Source organism: Mustela lutreola, chromosome 8 (genome assembly GCF_030435805.1).
Source record: "Mustela lutreola isolate mMusLut2 chromosome 8, mMusLut2.pri, whole genome shotgun sequence".
In the NCBI taxonomy this organism is placed as follows: Eukaryota; Metazoa; Chordata; class Mammalia; order Carnivora; family Mustelidae; genus Mustela; species Mustela lutreola.
Window position 1 is genome coordinate 103,037,800 of NC_081297.1, and position 13,533 is coordinate 103,051,332.

Genomic DNA, 13,533 nt, shown 5'->3' on the forward strand with positions numbered 1-13,533 from the left:
CTGAGCACATTCAAGGCAGGCTAGACTAAACTGTGATGTGCAATAGGTTAGATGTATTAAATGCTTTTTGGCTTAAGACATTTTCAGCTGATGATGGGTTTATTGGGATGAAAGCCTGTCATAAGCCAAGGAAGATCTTACATTACTAAAATGATAATGCGATTATTATTGGCAGAAAGGTGTATCATGATTTACTAGGCTCTTTTCTTTGTTAGGTGTCCACTTGGACTTCCCTCCCTTGAAGAAGACTCTCCTGGCTCTTCTTAGACCAGGTTAGATGCCCTTTCATGTGCTTCTTATCTTAGCACTTGCAAATAAGCCTGGCAAGAGTTTGGTAAGATAGGTGTAGTTTTTTGTTTTTTGTTTTAAAGATTTTATTTATTTATTTGACAGAGAGAGATCACAAGTAGGCAGAGAGGCAGGCAGAGAGAGAGGAGGAAGCAGGCTCCCTGCCGAGCAGAGAGCCCGATGCGGGACTCAATCCCAGGACCCCGGGATCATGACCTGAACCGAAGGCAGTGGCTCAACCCACTGAGCCACCCAGGCACCCAGATAGGTGTAGTTTTGATTGCCATTCTGCAGGTAAGAAAACTGTGTTCAGAGAAACAGAGTGACCTGTCTTACTAAGATAACCAAGCAGAACTAGGAACCAAACTCCAATTAAAATAATTCCAGCCCCCACACTTTGGCTACAGGTCACAAGGGAAAGGTCATTCAGTGGGCTTCTCTTACATTTATTCTTTTTTTTTTTTTTTACGATTTTATTTATCTATTTGACAGAGAGAGATCACAAGTAGGCAGAGAGGCAGGCAGAGAGAGAGGAGGAAGCAGGCTCCCTGCTGAGCAGAGAGCCCAATGCAGGACTCGATCCCAGGACCCTGAGATCATGACCTGAGCCGAAGGCAGTGGCTTAACCCACTGAGCCACCCAGGCGCCCCTCTTCCATTTATTCTAAGATTGCATCTACTCAACATTCAATAGAGAGATGAGCAACTATCTGTTGACATTGGGCAATAAGCATAGAGCATTTGGGTAATTATGATAAAAACGTATTGAACACTAGTGCCAAGTACCAGGTACTTGGTTAGCTGCTTAGTGCATTCTCCCATTTTATTCTTAAAACATCCTGTCATATACAAATGATGATTATTCCCCTCCAACCATTTCCACTCTTTAGTTAAAGAAACTGAGTTAAAGAAACTGAGGCTCAAGGAAGTTAAATAACTAGAACATGACAGAGCAGTCTCTCTCCCGGATTTCTGACTCTGAGTCCACTTGCTTACCCCCCCACACCAATGACCCACGTCAAGCCCTTCCCCCAAACCTTTTCCTTAGATATTTGTTTAAGAGGGAAAAGTGTAGGCTACAAGATAAGTGTTAACCTGATTATCTTAATAACTATTGAAATCTTCCCTTTTATAAACACATAGAGACATATACTAAGAATCCTTTTCAGATTTGGGTTCAAATTCTGATTCAGCCACTTAGCAGATGGAATGACTGTGTTCACATTGCTGAACCTCCCATTTGACAAAAGGAGTTGATAAGACTCAGTCAATAGGGTGGTCACACCTAAAGTGAACCATGTATCAGTAACCTCCAACAGTGGAACCTAGTAGACAGAAGTCACTCAATAAATATCAAGCTCAACCCCTTCGCTTCTCCTGGGTTCTAGCTTTAAACATGGGTGGAAGTTGAGCACACATTAACGAAAAATCTTCTTTCATTCATTAATTCAGCCATTCATCTCAGAATATTGTTGACCTTTCTTGAATCTCTCCAGTTAAGGAGATTTTAAGATGACATCGTCCTAAAATACTTTTTAAAAAATTCTATGTCTGGATGGCAATAGCCCCTTGAACATTTTGTTTTCTGTTTGTTGGTACAAGTGCGCAAATGTATCTATATCTCAAACATATCAGTGATGTTAGATACTTTCTTTAATTCCACAATTATCTATTAATTGCCTCCTGTGCCAAAAACCATCCTACACCCAAGGAGTTCATTGGTCACTGGGTAGGTAAACAAACACAAGCATAGCTAGCACACTGGGTGATAATGGTGCCATAACAGAGGCATGTACCAAGTTCCATGGGAGCAAGTCATTTTTTTTTGAGGTGTTAGGGACTAGTTCACAGCAGAGGTGACATTTGAGTTCACCCACAAAGAATGAGTCAGCTTCTCTAAGGCCTGAGGAACATCATCAGAGTCAAATTTCACGGAGAGTATCTTGTTAAAATTATGACCACAAGAATGTCACATCAGAGAAAATACTCTTCTTTTGCTTAGTCCTCATTATTAGAGACAAAAGAGTCGTGCTGACTTTCAGGGTTAATGTGCTAAAGTCATTTGTTGGTGGTTTTACTAAGCAAACGTGTAGTATTTAACTATACCAAAGCCACCGTTCTGTAGCACTTAGGATTCTGAACAACGTGAGTTTCTCCTTTGAGGGCTCATATATAATGAATGCATGTTACATTAAAGATTATTGAAGACTGTGAGCTTTCTTTTTTATGTGCAAGATTGGTAGCTTTTAAAATATTGATGCATTTGTGCAAGTGACTTGACTTGAATTTTACAGTAAACTCAGGAAAGAAAATGTCAAAGTTGAGCAAATTTTAAATGAGGTCTTTAAAAAAAATACTTCTTAAAATGGGTAATATTTTGAGATGAATTAGTTGAAACATCTCATCCTGGATCTCAAAGTAAAAGTAGCCTAAGCTTACAAAATAGTAGGATTGAAATAGCAATGAAGACTTGTGGAAATGTCCCAAGATTTATTTTTGTTTTATGTGTAACCCATGTTTTCCTACTTTTTGCCTCTAATCATTCTTCCATATGTCAGCATATGACTATTTCCCATATGCTGACAAATAAGTCTAGTAGCCATTCACATGACACCTGCTATGCTCTTTCCGTCACCTTCATCCTTTCACTGTTCACCATGTCCAGCAGGCATTGCCATCAGGAGATGGTGCAGCTGATGCCTAGAGCTGACGGAGACAGCCTGGCCTGCCATTGCCTCAGATAAAGCCAAATTAGTCTGACCTTCAGAGATCACCTAGCTTGGGATTATAGGACTCTTGAACTTATCCCTACTCACTTAATTACTTGAAGAAAATAGGTTAAGCCTCATAGCAAATCTTGGAAGAAGCTAATGTCCATTTTTATTTGATTAAAGATAAATAAAGGAAGGAAGGAAGGGAGGGTGGGGAGGGAGGAAGGTCCTGTCAAACTGTACCTTTCCCTGAGTGAATGTTTGGTAGAAATGTTCCATCTCCGTAACCACTAAGCCTAAATCACTCTTACAATTTCAGATGTTTTGTCCATCTTCCTTAGAAATAGTAACAGCTAAAATTGATATCACATTTTACAAAGCCTTTCTGTATACATTCCTTCATTCGATTTTTGAGTATTCTGTAAAATAGATAATATTGTGATCTCTATTTTCTAGAAGAGAAAATTAAGCAGTCCCTCACATCCAACCTCACTGCCCCCCCGCTTCACTTCTAAACTTTACTAACTGTTCAAGCTACCCTGAAAACAGCATTTCCTCCAGGAAGACTTACCTGACATCCTTGGCATCTGTTCCAATACAGCAAAGTACCAACTGACCAGAAGGAGCTTGAGATGGCCAGAGCCCACCAGACCCATCGCCTAAAGCCTAGAGTTGTCCCATTCATTCCCCTCCAAGGCCATATGAGTCAGTATTTTCCACGTGTGCCAGGATGTGGAAAAGGCTAAGAGGCATTGCCATGGAGTCACAGCTAAGAGCATAGGTTTTGAAAGCACTCAGATGTTCTGTGATTTTATGCAGTTTTCTAGTCCATCTGGGTTTTAGTTTCCTCATCTGAAAACCAGAGAGAGGAACAGCAAACATGTAGAGCTCACTTACTACCATGGAGGTTATCTCATTTTCTTTTCACAACAATAGGGTAGGCAAATCATACAGAGAAGAAGCTGAGGCACAGGAAGGTGAGAGTCACACTAATACCAAGTTGCTTGAACTCACCATGGACAGTATTAGAGCACTGATTCAAACCCACGCCTGGATCCGTAATCATTCCATGACCTTGGACTGAACCTTCCCCACAGCCTTGTTATAAGAACTAAATATGATCATCTTTGTGCAAATGACATTCTTGTTTTCTCAGAATCGTAACTGAAGACCAAAACACACCCCGCACTCCTGCCATGCTCTGCAGGCTTTCCTATGAGGCACTGTTGAGAGGTAACTAGAGTTCCCACCCACTGTCATACCCACACAATACCTCACCACCCCAGCCAACAGAAAGGGACTTGCAGACCTGCCTCTTTGCAAGCAAAGCCCATGAAAGAGATTCAGGGAGACAGCTGCTGTGTCTGTACCACAGAGGGAGGGGATATCCATTTCAAAGCCCTCTTTCCTGGAAAGATGGCCTCTGCACTTGACACCCCAAGAATAGACTGGCCACACAGGGTGGTTGAACTTGCCACATCTTGCCATAATTGGCACTGCATGGTGGGCAGAGAGGCACTTGTATCAAGGTTTTACACAACCAGGATGAGAGGGTCAGCTGGAGAAGATGACTAACTCCTGCAAGGGGTCACCAGTATTTGAGGAAACAGCACTAGAGCAAGTCCCTTTCTGACAGGGCATGTGGAAGCTCCCTCATGCCCTCACCTATGAAATATGGACAGAGTGATGCATTCCCCATGGGACTGTCATGAAGCCCACGTGAGATGATGTATGTGAGCGTCCTTCTGTAGAGCAGACCCACAATTAATGTTAGCTCCCTCGCCACACTCTTGCTACTCAGTGTTTAAAGCCTGGATAAATACTTCAAGTGTGGCAAGTGAGGGGTAGCTTTTAATAATGTCAGATTCAATCTAAAAAGAAAAGTCTGTGTTTGCAAAGTTCTATCTCCCTGGATTACCGGGCAGATTCTGAAATTTATTAACCTTTTTAGTCATTTGTGAGCAAGAGGACTTTTTTGAATAATCAAAAAACCTTCTCATTCTGGCAGCCAAATAAAAGGAGACCAGGTGTTCGGGATTAAAAATGCATTACCCCCACCACGACTTTCTGAGGACGGTGTCAAGAATTTTCTCTTTCATAATATGTACCATTTCTAAAGAAGAGAAAGAGGAGGGGAGAGTGAACAGAGGTGATAAGAGGACTTTAGGAACCCTGGAGGGAGGGAGGACAGAAAAATGAAGGGTGAAAATGGCAGCCAGAATAGGAGAATCTTATTTTTAGCCATTTATGGTCTTCTTCCCTCCCCTTAAAAATAGACCCTCTTCCTGCCCACAGTGAATTGAGTGGACAATATCTAGGGGTTCCATAACACCATTTATGTATCTAGTTGAAGGCATGGACATTGTGTATCTCTTGGACAAGGCTGGGTAGGCCTTTTAACACTAGATAAACAGCCACCAAATTTCCTCTAGAAATGTTTCTGAGAAAAACACCCACTTCCACACTATAATTTTTTTTTAAATGACCTTAGGACAGGGGCACCTGGCTGGCTCAGTCGGCGGAGCATGCAACCCTTGATATCAGGGTTGTGAGTTCAAGCTCCATGTTGGGGATGGAGATTACTTAAAAATAAAATCTTGAAAAAGAAATTATCCTTAGCACAAGGCTAAGACTTGAAGTAAAACTAAGGTAATTTCTGGTTGCTAATAATACTAACCACACAGGTGCTGAGTGTGTACTCTCTTGTGCCAAGCACCATGCTAAGTCTTGACATTCATGGTACCCTTTTGGCAGATGGGGAAGTTTCAACTCGGGAAGCTAACAGATGGGATCCAGGCCACGGAGTTCACGCCTGGTGGAATTAGTATTCTCATTTGGTCTCATCCAAACCCTGACATTGTCACCACTGCCACATTATCAGCTTTAGAAACCTGTGGTATCCAAGTCGACCTCTGACATGGAGCACCTCAAGAAACGCAGTCCGTGAGAAGGGCAACAACAGAGACACAGTGCTGGTTGCTGTAGAAAGGTGGACTGTTTTACATACAGGCCCTTCAGACTTTGTACACAAGCAGGTTTGTGGTGCACCATGAGGCCATTTTGAGGCGCAGAGATTACATCGGAAAGCCTTCTGTAATTTCAGAGTTTAATGATATGAAATTAGACCTAGCATCCTCAAACAAACCCATTTCAAAACTACAATACCCCTGGCAATGAGCACTTCCATTAGATTTGAGACCATTACGTCTCCATCTCTGTGTGAGGGAAATAGATGCTTTTACATTAGAACAAATACAAAACATCATTTTCATCCAACACAATTTCCTGAACTCCTTCTGGATAAAATTTCCCAATTTTTCAGATATTTGAAACTGCAATAAAGCTTTCCTTTTAGCCCAGTTTCTTGTTCACTTTAACTCCGCAACAAAATTATTCTTAGGTTTTATCATTGGCCTATTTCTTAGATAGGATCTGGGTTTCATTATTTCAACATGGGGTCAAAAATAGAAAAAAATGTTCCAGAAACAGACTTTTGATATTTTCTCTATAATATAATCAACTGTATCTTTACGCCATTTTGCTCAACCCCTGCACATCATATGGGAGATCCTTGAACAGTTACAAATCTACCACAAACAAAAGTTTCTGGTACTTAGGTAATGAGAAATGTCTTAAAGATGATAAGCACATGCTCTGGTTTCTCTTCAGATCGTATAAATCTTTCGCCTTTTAAAGATGATAAACACAATGTATTCACAATAGATTGAGAGGTTAAGCAACCCAAATAGAAAGGAAACATTCTCCAATCTTATGTGAATGAAGATTGCATAATCACAATTAGGAAAATTTTCGTATCTTTTTAAACACAATAAAATGTTTTCATTTCATCATAGGTAATTCCTGTTCAGGAAAGAGACAGACCCAAGTGTTTGGAGGTGTTAGTCAGTTGGAGAATATAGACTCACCAGGTATAACCAATATTTCAAACTTGACCTATTTTTGCCCAGTTATGGATATGCCATAATTTGTTTACTCATTCACCATTTTGATAGACATTTACATTGTTTTTAGTTTGGAGCTATTACAAATAAAGCAACTTCCAATACTCATATACAAGTCTTCATGTGGACATACGCCTTCCAATTCTCTTGCATTAATAGCTAGCAGTGAAGTGACTGAGTCACATAGTAGGTTTCTATTGTACTTTTTAAAGGTCAAGGTATTTGTCAAAATGGTTTATCACTTTGCATTCCTACCAGCATTATATGAGAATGTCAGTTGCTCCATACCAGAACACTTGGCGTGGTCTCTGCTTTTTAATTTTGGACAGCAAGTTGGTGTGTAGTAATATCTTATTATGGTTTTCATTTGCATTTCCCCAGTGACTAATAACTTTTAATGTTTTAATTTGTCACTTTTATAGCTTTTTTGATGAAGTGTCTACTCAAATCTTTGCCCATTTTAAAATATATCATATACCTGATCATACGAAGATCCTGAAAATCCAGGGTTCTTCATACATTCTGAATGTAAGCCCTTTATCAGGTATATGATTTACAAATATTTTCCCCAGACTTGAAATGAACTTTTCTTTTTTTTTTTTTTTTTTTTTTTAAGATTTTATTTATTTGTCAGAGAGAGAGAGAGCGCACAAGCACAGGCAGAGAGAGTGGCAGGCAGAGTCAGAGGAAGAAGCAGGCTCCCTGCAGAGCAAGGAGCCCGATGTGGGACTCGATCCCAGGACGCTGGGATCATGACCTGAGCCGAAGGCAGCTGCTTAACCAACTGAGCCACCCAGGCGTCCCTGAAATGAACTTTTCATTGAGATTACACTGAATCTATCTATTAATTTAGAGAACTGCCCTCCTCACCATATTGAGTCTTCCAACCTGTAAACACATTATGTCTCTCTATTTTGGTCTTCTTTAATTTCTCTCAGCAATATTTTATAGTTTCCCATATACCAATCACTCACATCTCTTCTCAAATTAATCCCCAAATATTTCATATTTTTATATTATTTTAAATCATTCTTGTTTCAATGTCTGCTTATTCATTGCTAGCACTATATATTGAAGTCCAATGGATTTTTGCATATGTTTTCACATTCTGCAGTCTTGCTAAAGTCACTTATTAATTCTGGGAGCACCTTCATAGATTACATAGGAATTTCTATGTACTATGTAAATGATCATGTCATCTCTGAATAAAGAAAGTTTTATTTCTTTCTTTCCAATCCAGATAGCTTTATATCTTTTTTTCTTGCCTGATTTCAAGAAAACTGACTCCAACATCCCACAGTCCTTCCAAAGAACACAAAGTACTAACTCATTGGTGTCAGCACCTTGTACGAATTCCTCAAGTGGAGAAGGCTGTCCATCAGTATTAGACCAGCTTTAGAAACCCCAAGTCACATCAGTACTAGACTCTTAAATTTGCCCTTCAATGACTTCAGCTTCCAGCATGTATATATTTACACTTACATGTGCATGCAGCATTTTTTTTAAAGCCTTCCCACTAAGCTCAGATAGCCCATTCTAGAACCAGGCCTCCCATTCCAAACCCATTCTAAACTTCTCATATGGGTTTGGTCATCATTCTGGATTCTCTTTTTATTATAATGTGTTATTCCTCAAAGCCGTTTGATATCTTTGCCAAATGACCTAAGTTGAGTCCATTTTAATTCATCTGATACTTTTCTAATAATGTTAAACTTCAGAAAGGAAAGTGTCAGAGTTTTATCCACTACTTCCCAGAAGGCTCCTTGCACATTATGCAAATACACCCATCTTTTTTTTTTTTTTTTTTTTTTTTTTTTGCAACCTCCCAGAAAGGCAATATTTGTCAATGTAAAACAAAAGTTCTGTTGCATGCTTTCCTCTACACTGGTATCTGATGGCCTTCTATCTATCTAAAAGAGACTATTCTATAGATTGTTCTCAGCTTAAAGGATATCTGCCCCAAGGAAATTTGTAAATTCTAACACTAGAAATAGAAGCTACAGGCAACTTTCAAATAACAATTTATTCTAGTTTTTAAAAACTACTAGAGCTTAGTCTCATTGGGCATCCCTCTAAAGAAGTTTTTTCAAAAGTAAGAAGAATGTTTTAGGAAGATGAATATGGCAGCGATTTGAAGAGTAAATGAGAATTGGAAAGAGAAGTGAATCAGAAAGATCAGTTACCAAACTATTGTACTAATCCAAGTCATATATAATAAAGATGTCACCCAGAACTAATAGTAATAATGGAAAGAAAACAGTGAATGAGATTTTTTTAAATAGAGAAATTAAATAAGATTTAGAAAATGAACTATGAAGGGGGCGCCTGGGTGGCTCAGTGGGTTAAGCCGCTGCCTTCGGCTCAGGTCATGATCTCAGAGTCCTGGGATCGAGTCCCGCATCGGGCTCTCTGCTTGGCAGAGAGCCTGCTTCCCTCTCTCTCTCTCTCTCTGGCTGCCTCTCCGTCTACTTGTGATTTCTCTCTGTCAAATTAATAAATAAAATCTTTTAAAAAAAAGAAAATGAACTATGAAGAAGAAGGGAGGGGTGCCTGAGTGGCTCAGTTGTTAAGCATCTGCCTTCAGCTCAGGTCATGATCCCGAGTCCTGGGATCAAGCCCCACATCAAGCTCCTGGCTCAGCAGGGAGCCTGCTTCTCCCTCTCCCACTCCCCACTTGTATTCCCTCTCTAGCTGCCTCTCCTTCTCTGTCAAATAAAATTTAAAAAAAAAAAGAAGAAGAAGAAGAAGAAGAAGGGAAAGAAGTCAAAGATGACTAACTAGTAAAGAAAATGGTAGCCCACTTGTAGAAGAAAATGGCTAATACATAGGAAAATATGCCCCTGCCCTGGCAGGGGCAAGTCTGAGTGGAAAGGTGATCAGCTAGATGGTGGACATGTTGAGTCTGACTCCAGTGGTTGAGAGGCAGTAGGAATTATTGAAAGAGTGTTGGGTAGGGATCAGGAAACCTGAGTTCAGTCGTGGTTGGGAGACAGTGACAGACACTGTGGGACCCGGCCCAACCCTCATTTTCCACTGTGCCGTCTTCCTTTCTAGTCTCAAAGAAATCAGATTTAGTTTCTGCATTGGCCCAACTTGGTAGTCCTTGTGCTTCAGAGGAGGCTGGACTCAGCCTCAGGGGGTAAATTCTGATTGGTCTAAGTCAATCACATCTCCCTTTCCCGGGGCAAGTCCCAAGTCTGGTCAATGAAGCATGAAGGAAAATCGGCTGTGTGATTCAGGGTAATGAACTCTCACTCTTAAGAAGAGCTATACCATGAGTGAAATAAGTCAAGCAGAGAGAGTCAATTATCATATGGTTTCACTTATTTGTGGAGCATAACAAATATCATGGAGGACAAGGGGTGTTAGAGAGGAGAAGGGAGTTGGGGTAAATTGGAAGGGGAGGTGAATCACGAGAGACTATGGACTCTGTAAAACAATCTGAAGGGTTTGAAGTGGCGGGGTGGGGGGAGGTTGGGGTACCAGGTGGTGGGTATTATAGAGGGCAGGGATTGCATGGAGCACTGGGTGTGGTGAAAAAATAATGAATACTGTTTTTCTGAAAATAAATAAATTGAAAAAGTTTAAAAAAAAAAAAAAAAAAAAAAAAAAGAAGAGCTAAACCAGAAGAGATGGTCTGTTCTTTCAGTGGACATTGCCAGGTATGAATAGGGCAGTAGGAACCGCTTGTAGTTCTGTGAACAGACCAACAAGCTAAGGATAGCAGAGCCAGGAGAGAGAAAAATTGGGCCCCTGAAGCTGTCATTGAACTGCTATACTAATCAACCTTAGCATGCCATACTCTTGTATTTTTTGTTATGGAAGATCACACATTTAAGCCAGTTTCATTGGGATTTCTGTTACTTGAAGCTAAAGCCATCCTCACTCACCCAGCAGCTTTGGCCTAAACCAATTTACCCTGCACACTACCATTTCTTCCACTGTAAATTGAGAGTGCTCTCTCTAAGAACTCTTCCAGCTCTAACCACCCATGGTTTTATTATTACAGATAAAAATAGAGGTCAAAAGGAAGAATGAATATCAGGAGAAAGAGCAAAAGAAATATACAGATACATCTATGTAGTGTAAGACTTAGAGTCTTAGGAATAAATGAGATTATCAGGTGAATCTTATTGATTGCTATATATGTTAACAATAACATCTTATTTTATCCTCACAACATTCTGCAAAATGGGCATCATTCCCATTTTCTGTGAACAAACCAAGACACAAATATCAAGAAAAACATGAACAATGTCCCAGACCCTAAGGGATTGTCAGAATTTCAACAGTATCACATGTTTCAGACAGGTCAAGAAGAATGAAGACTAAGAAAAGGTCAAACATCTTGATGACTTGGGAAGTTCTTATTGCTTTCAAGATAACCGTTGCCAGAAAGTCATAGGGATGAAAGAGAGGGTGAACACAGGGAGTGAAGTAAAGACCATTTTTATCAGAAGGTTAGCAGTCAAATAAAAGGGAAAGATGAAAAATTACTTGAAGGCAGGAACAAGTTTAAGAGAAAAATTATTTTGTTTCTTGTCTAAAAGGACCCGACCATACTGGTGGGCAGAGGGAAAGGGACCTGTGGAGGAGTGGAACAGAAGGAGGGCCTCATTGGTGGAACTAGTTCTGGAAAACACAGGAGATGTGCTGTTTGCCTTCCCTCTGCTGCCTGCTCCTTGAGCTCAGGCTGAATTGAGGGTTCTGAGGGCCGATCGATGGCCAGCCTGAGCTGATGTAATCACTGCTACAACGTATGAATAATGAATGAACATTATTTCTTTTATGTGTTATTTTAATAGCCCTTTATAAAAGGATCATTGGAAAAAGACCAACATATCTTTCCAAATTTTATTTTTAAGATGCATAATTAATACAGAAAAGTATTACTGTACAGTAAAACCCAACATTTATCTCATTCTCCTAACAGAGTATGACTTATGGAGAAGGAAAAGACAAAAAATGTTATTAAAAATAAAATAGTTGTATATACCAGGTCCAAGATCACACTGGGAAATTACCTAGACCTACATTACAGAGAGAAAATTCAAATTGAATAATAGGAGATACTTTAGAATAAGAACTTAGTATATTCCAGGCCTTGTGCTAAACACTTCTTACACATTATCCTACTTAATCCTTGTAACACCCTGTGAGATGGGTGTTATTAACTTGATTTGATGCTGAAGAAACTGAAGCTTAGAGATGTTATATCCCTGAGATCCACCTACGGTACTATTCCATATGAGTTTTCATAAATGAAACAATTATTCCTATTTACAGGGCGTTAATTATGTTCTAGCAAGTGCTGAGTGCTTTCTAGTCTTGTGGCAACTATGAGAGCTATCTGTTTCTACTATCTTTATTACAGATGCAAATGTAAGGACCAGAGAATTAGCCATGAGATGCTAGAGGCTGTCCTCCAACCAGTATGGTCTGATATCTACAAAGAATTCAAAAACTAAGGTCGAGGTAAGAATCTTTAATTTGAAAATGGCTTTATAGGATTATGTAATATATCCAGCAAGTACAAGCCAAATTCTCAATTCTCTGGAAGGAATAAAGTATAGGATAAATTCCTAAGGAGGAAAATGTTGCCTCTAGCACATAAGGTTAGTAGTGTAGTTAAAAATATTTGAGTCAAAACTGAATGCCAGTTACAAGACACTAAACTGTGATGTGTTTAGTACCTTCCCCTTAATAGAGTAGTCAGTAGTTGATGTCCCAAAGGAAAGAATGTGTTTTGTTCTATGATGCAATTCGCTATTAGCTTCCAAATACCCATTGGCTTAGGCCATTGAAAGTGCCCTAGCTCATTAGTTTTCTCTGAATTTAAAAATAATAACTAGCATAACTACAGATACTGCAAAACATCTTTTAGCATCAATGTCATTGCTCCACTTAGTAAAAAGGAAAAACATGACATAGAAAACATTCTGGAGCCCTACTTCTTAGTTTAAATCTAAGCTCTGCTATTTACTTACCTATAAGACTATTGATGATTTTCTTATCTTTTTTGTGTCTCCTATCCTCAACTGCAAAGTAGGGAATGAAGGATGAGGGGATGTGTCCCAACCTGGCATGGGGTATCTAAATGGTAGCTGTTGTACACACTTGGGTGTTTATAACACCATTTGTGGCACTCTCAGTTTATTCTTGCCTGGCTGGTTAAATAAAAATTACAACTTTTTTTTTCAAGTCATGTTTGCAGTGTTATCCTGCGGCATTCCTGCAAGGAAAAAAAAAAAAAAATCTTCTTTGAACGCCTAATCCCACCTCTTTTGTCATTAGGACATGCTACATCACTTGCAGGGCCCAGCGATGAAAAATGAAAATGCGGGGCCCCTTGTTCACAAATTAAGAAATCCAAAATGACAACAGTGTTAAGCCAAGTGTGGAAATTTTCTCAGCACAGGACTCTGCAATGGCATGGCTCGAGGGCCCACGAAGCTGGCTGTTCCTGCTTGGTACCACTTTCCTTGATGAAAAGATAAGATGCCAAGCTCTCCTAAGTCACTCAGTTGTTCATTTATTTCTTGGAATATTTGTTTCTAACCCTACCTTTCCAAG

The 13,533-nt window shown here is 39.7% G+C and overlaps 2 long non-coding RNA genes across 7 annotated transcripts in view; one reads left to right on the top strand and one right to left on the bottom strand.

Annotated features, from left to right (window-relative positions):
• The window catches only part of LOC131839130 (uncharacterized), a 167,581-nt gene that overhangs the window by 146,521 nt on the left and 7,527 nt on the right, over nt 1-13,533 (top strand). For all 3 annotated transcript variants that reach the window (XR_009356817.1, XR_009356822.1, XR_009356818.1), the window contains one exon: nt 12,335-12,435. This is a non-coding gene — a long non-coding RNA (uncharacterized LOC131839130). The remainder of the gene's footprint in view (nt 1-12,334; nt 12,436-13,533) is intronic.
• The window catches only part of LOC131839129 (uncharacterized), a 173,267-nt gene that overhangs the window by 145,547 nt on the left and 14,187 nt on the right, over nt 1-13,533 (bottom strand). The gene's annotated exons all lie outside the window — the stretch shown is intronic.